At 34.2% G+C, this 6,594-nt stretch overlaps 1 long non-coding RNA gene across 1 annotated transcript; it reads left to right on the top strand.

The window, feature by feature from the left end:
• The first annotated feature begins 3,486 nt into the window (after positions 1-3,486).
• LOC125200232 (uncharacterized) lies at positions 3,487-4,744 on the top strand. The gene is made up of 3 exons (XR_007172696.2): positions 3,487-3,633; positions 3,832-3,894; positions 4,411-4,744. It is a non-coding gene; the product is annotated as an uncharacterized LOC125200232 (long non-coding RNA).
• The last annotated feature ends 1,850 nt before the right edge of the window (positions 4,745-6,594 follow it).

Genomic DNA, 6,594 nt, shown 5'->3' with positions numbered 1-6,594 from the left:
ACATTTTTTCCACTTATATTTTACATTATCTGGTTACATTTTCCACTTATATTCTACATTATCTGGTTTTATTTTGCCGTTCACATTTTTTCCACTTATATTCTACATTAGCAGGCAGCGGCCGACTTCAATAAAGACATTCTCTTTCATTTATACACCAATCTAGGGAGGAAATGACTGCAGATGGGGAGACTGAGCATGTTGCCGCGTCAAAGTGTTTACATTGTTTATAATATTTATGTTTTAATGTACAATTTGACTTTTGTACATTAATGGTAACATTGTGTGCATTATACAATTATACATTATTTATTGTATGAATAGTACATTAATTTTATACAAACGCGTACATTATTTATTAAGTATGTTGGTAATGTACATATAGGGAACAATAATGTAACGCATTATGACATAGTAATGTGCCATTGTAATAGAACAATTGGAAGAAGTGCATACAAGTCATAAATAATGTAGTTTCACTTAGAAAGAATGTATGAAAACTCATAAATAATATAGTTATTCACTGCCTAAACGAATGATGTACATAAAATACATAACTAATGTAGTGATTCACTAGTGAATAATGATCGAAAAATCATTAATAATATAATCATTCAATAGTAAACAATGTAGATGTCAAAGCAGCTATTAGAAACAATATGTTTGGAAAACAAACTAAAAAAACATCAAGATTTCTTCTTGTCATGATTATCTATGTTATGAAATCCAAAAAACAAAAAAAAACCGAAATTCAATGGATGTGGTGGTACTATACCCTAGCCCCATGGGTTGCTAAACCCAAGGGGAATGATTCAAACTTCCTACCCTTGGTGATGGTTTTGTTTGTGAGTGGGTACTACAACCTAACCCCATGGGTTGCTAAACCCAAGGGGAATGATTCAAACTTCTTACCCTTAACTCCCGGTCTTTGTCAAAGTTGTGTCACTGAATCTGTACTACAACTTAGCCCTTGGACTACTAAACCCTAGGGGGAAGGTATTAACTTCCGGCACAAACATAACTACACGGAAAACTATTACCTCATTACAGGAGGTATTCCTACATTAAATAACCAAAACCGTACATTATATTTTGGAAAAAAAAGAATGTCACCCACTACTATAAAAAAAACGCAAATTATACAAAGATTTGATAAAAAAATGCAAAACCCAATTTCTACATCAACTAACTAAAATAGTACATTAACTTATCGAAAATTACAAGTGGCCCCAGAAAACCCTTTAAAAACGACTCCACGTTAACTAACCAAATTAGTACATTAACTTAACAAAAATTTGGAAGTGGCCTCGGAAAACTCTTAAAAAATTACTATACATTAACTAACCACAATAGTACATTGTTTCACTGGAAATCTCTTAAAAAATGCAATACATAACATGAAAATCGCAACTTCTACATCAAATCACAAAATGTTTTAAGCCCAAAATGTTCAAAAATTATACAAAAATCAAACAATACACATAGATCTAGAATTCATCTAAATTGAGTATTTGTAAATTACAAATCTACATTGCCTTCTTCCATCGTTGATCGAGTTGGTCGAGTTTCTCTACGTGTAAGAATATAAAAAATAACAATTCGTCGTATGAACTTTGCTGAGTTTGTGTAGCGGAATCGATGTATATATCTACTTCTGCTGAGTTTCTGTAGGTAGGCAATTAAGAAAGGAAATAATATCAAATAAAATCAATAACAAAACACACGTCCATATGGAAAATGAGATAATCAAGGGAGTGCATAACCGTTGCATTTGACATCTCCCTAAACTAACCTTTTCAAATATTTTTAATAATTATTTTAATTACACATGGCATGAAAATCGGCCATTAGATGGCAAAAATCAATGGCTTGAGATTTGTTTTATGTTTTACAAATATTTGTTGTAAGGACCTGAATACATCCCTATATATATATTGACTCATGCTAAATTAGCAATCAATATGTCACCCACAAGTGTATGGGGTATGTAGCACGTGGCAAGTTAAAATTATCGATCCTCGAAGACTAAATGCCGGCTTGAGTACTACGATGCAATTTCGAACACTATCTAGACTATTAGAAGGGGTTTTTGGTTTTTCTACACAAAGATCAAAGAACAAGTAAGCAAGTAAGAGCAAAACAGAAAATAAAGCAAGTAAAAGGTAGTTTTCACTCAAATTGGGAAGGTAGGGATATGGATCCGTTGGTATGGATCACGGGTGTTCACCTAGGGATCATGCTCATCTAAATAGTCCTATGTGTGGCTAGGAAGGTCGGGTTAATTGGTTAGACCCCCTCTCGGGTGCACCTAACGCGTTGATCGGCCTCTAATGTCGGAGTCTCCTCCCTACACTTCGGAACCGACTCCTACAACCTACGGACCCAAGCCCTCTCTCTAGCTATGCCTCTCTCGAGCACATACAACGCACGGAGTTGTTGGCTATTTTAACAATCTAATCAAGCATCTTTCAGTGACAAAAATTAGAATAAGACATATCAAATTGGTTGCTAATCAATTAGATAATGAAAAAATACAATAACCAACAAAACCACCACAAAAGGCATAGATAAGCATAAATCAAGGTTTATCCCATGGAATCCATACAAACTTCACCAATATCCCTAAATAAGAACTTAGCTACTCATAATGGAAGCTAAAACAAAGGAAAATACAAGAACAACAAAAAAAAAAACATAGTATGAAAAGATAATAGAACTCCCTAAGGTGGACTTGATGTTGGGGAGGATCTTTCTTCTTCAATCTCTTGAAGATGAAGACTCCTTGCCTTCAATCCTCTTGAATCTCTCGATTTTTCTCTCAATTTGTGGTGTGGGGAAGTTGGGGTTCGAAAATGAGTGAGAACCCCTTTTATATTTGAAGCTGTCAAAAACACCCGACCGGGTGATTTGCAGGTGGCAAAACACCCGACCGGGTTTTCTCTCTGGAACCCGCTAGTTGCACGAAACACCCGACCGGGTTTTCCGAGAATGGAAAACACCCGGTCGGGTTTCTTCTCTGGAATCAGCCATTTGCTCCATTTTGCTCCGTTTTGACCTGTTTTTACTTCAAAACTCCGACAAACTCATTACTTCATCTAATTGATGACTATATGAGTGAAAACCTATTATAAACACCTTAAACCATCAAAAACACTCTCTAATCACCCATAAAACAAGCCTAAACTATGAGTTTGTCATATATATATATATATATATATATATATATATATGGTTTTAATCTATCAAAAGAAGGGCCTAAGTACCAAAATACAGACCAATTACCAACCGTCAGATCCATATGTGAGTGGCCACGATTTGTTGTTTAAATTATTTCGTTTGAGTCATAATAAAAGCAAAATGCGTCATGTGAAGGGTATTTTCGGTAGAATAAATAAGTGGAACCGTCATGACCGTTTTTAGTGGGCGGATTTAATGGGAGTGTTTACTGCACATGCTAAAATCACTCATTTATTGAAATCCCCCAAATCAAACGGATTAAATCCCAAAATCAGAGACCCAAAACCTAAACCACTCTTCTCTCGCTTCTCCAATAAACCAAAATCCTCATCGCCGACGATTCTTCAGTAATGGTGAATACACGCTTGGCTGGAGCAGCGAAGGATGACGGAAAAGGTTAGCAAGGGTTTCTAAATCCCTAGTTTTTTAGAATGAGCAATCTGAATTGACGCAGCGTTCTTTTGTGTTGGTACCGCCAAAAGCAACAACGAAAATTTGTATGTTGTCTAAAATATTTGGGTTATTTTTGTTCGGATTATATTTGAATTTTCATCTGACAAATCTTTTCGTGTTGATGTTTGTCTTCCTGAACAGCGACTGCAACTATTCTACACGCGTCAAATGTAAAGGCTGCTGGAAGAGATGACCCAAAACAAGGTTAATGTGTTATATTTTAGGTTATTATTATGTAGTAGGTTATTACACTGAAACAATGAATTTTGTCTACAAATTGAGTTCAACTTAGGATTACATACTCAGACTGTCGTAGTGGATGTTTCAAAGGCTGTTAAAGGTTAATGTGCTAATCTACACAAATAATGAATGAGGTCATAGCTTTGACTGTTTTGTGTCATAGTTCAGAAACATTGATTGTTGCAATATTTTTTTAAAAAAATTGATATGAGCAGAGTTTAGTGTTATGGATTGTTTGAGGTTATTCGATAAAATTTCTAGTTTTTTAAGTCATTGTTAGTTTTTGTTAACATCGTTTTAGGGTATGCTTAATATCATAACATAAAAAGCATATTAAAATTGACCTCCGTGTTGTCTAAACAGGACCTATGTAAATTAAAAGTACGGGTTTGAAAAATACGGATGTCATTTTTAGATCATTTTAGGTCATGCTTTCTATATGCCTTCAAAGACTAAGAATGACTTCATTTATATGTACAGGTACTGTGGTAGAGAATGTTGATGCAACTGACTTACAAGAATGCGGAGATCAATGTTGAAAAATGATAGCAAACTACATATCTTAAGCAATTGCTATATGTCATAAATAAAAAGACTGGAACTTTGTTTCATTTTTTTTTAGTTTACCACTGTTTTAAATTAAGGATGTTTAAACAGTTTAGCTTTACATATTTGGATGGTGTTTTAGAAGTGACATCAGATGTTATTGTTTCTTCAATTTATATATGAATACTAGTGCCAAACAAGCTCTTTTTTATGTCATACTCTATGCGTGTTAGAATATTTGGGTCATAATAAATGAATATTTGGGTCATAGCATCGTATGGTTAATTTGTGTCATAGTAAACCAACATTCTGGTCATTATATAACACTAAGGAGTACCAGAATGCGTCATGCAAATCTGATCAAAATGTTCGTATCAAACAAACTGAAGTTAAATACACGATTATATGTCGCAATGTTTGTAATGCTTTCCTCTTGTTTCTTGTAGTCGAAATACCATATGATGAAAATTACTTCATACATTGGGTCATAATAAATGAATATTTGGGTCATAGACTTGTTTTGGTTAATTTGTATCATAATAAACCAATATTCGGGTCATTATATAACACTAAGAGTACCAGAATGCGTCATACAAACCTGATCGAAATGTTCGTACCAAACAAACTGAAGTAAAACACAAGATTATTCTCATGTTTTTGACATATTAAAAAAACCCAATATTAATATGGCCGAAGAATACACAAACAATAGCCCAAACATCAATTCAGTCAACAGCTTGAAAGTGGGTGAAGGACCAATATTAGCACCAGCACAATCCGTAATAAATTTTTGGTGTACTGGATCAAGTTGACGATTTAATCTCATGAACTTCTGGTGTTGTACCAAAACCATGGGGTGGTTGTGTTCTTCGTTCAAGTGTTGAATGACATAACCACGGTAAGAATCGAATTTGAATGCAACCCGAGCATTACATCCACATTTTTTCGATTTACGTCGTCGTTTGGGTTGTTCATCGCTAAATTTATGCTCACCTTCTCTGTTACACACCATGTAAAACCATATGGTGAGATCATCAACCTTCTTTGAACCGTTCTTCCTTGTGTCAAAATCGACACGACGCCCATAGTTCTCGTATAACTCAATGGCGTTGTCCAATGTGGGGAAGCTACGGCCAACAAAAGGTTTATGCTCTATAGGGCATTCTGGTGTATTTAAATCTGAAATAATTCATAATCAGAACACACATAAAAACTAACGATGAAGTAAAGACAAGTTTCCATCTACTGGATTTAGAATGATAATAGGTCATAATAGGATGAAATCGCGGCATACAACAAGTTCAATTGTCTTATACGAAAATGGGTCATACTAAACACAAATCGAAGCATAGCGGAAAAATCGATCAAATAATATAGGTGAAAAGATTCATACAACAGAAGACAATGTCAGTTCATAAATACAAATATATAAATTGGAGCAACACAAACAAATGAAAATAAAGACAATAACCATAACTTGTATTATCAAGAACGTCATCGGAGTATGATCGATTATCTACGTGATAAGTAGAATGGGTGTCGGATTCCATCGACGATGATATAGAATTGAAAATGGAACAGATTAATCTGGAACACGATTGGAGTTGGGATCTGCCAACGACGATGATATAGAATTGAGAATGGAACAGATTAATCTGGAACAAGTATAATGGAAGTTTGATGGCACAGTGGCCGAAGAAGATGAAGATACGAAGGAGATGATTTGTTAGTGGAACAAGTATACTGGAATGTTAACTCATAATCACGCATATGATTTGTTAGTGGAAAGAGAAATTGCAAGATTATAGGAGTTGACATAACAATCGAGATGTAGCTAATGACTTTAGTAACCTTATTGGCTTTTTAGTGAATAAAATAATAAGATTTAGTGAATTAATTGAGCCATTAGATGTTTTAATCTCAAGATGATCTCGTCAGATCCTAAGGCTGAAAATTGGCCTGTATTTCTTTATTTAAAGTCATTTTTGTTTTGATCAAAATCCTATATATATATATATATATATATAAGGTCTTGTTAGGTTGAGATTATTTAGCTAAATTGAGAAATGAGATGCAATATGGGCCAATAATCCACAAGATTAACAAAATGTCAACAAA

The sequence above is a fragment of the Salvia hispanica genome, chromosome 6 (genome assembly GCF_029641045.1).
Source record: "Salvia hispanica isolate PSC_SH4W2 chromosome 6, Shi_PSC_v1, whole genome shotgun sequence".
Taxonomy (NCBI): domain Eukaryota; kingdom Viridiplantae; phylum Streptophyta; class Magnoliopsida; order Lamiales; family Lamiaceae; genus Salvia; species Salvia hispanica.
Note: the sequence above shows the minus strand (reverse complement) of the source record. Positions and strands in the feature narration are given on the sequence as shown.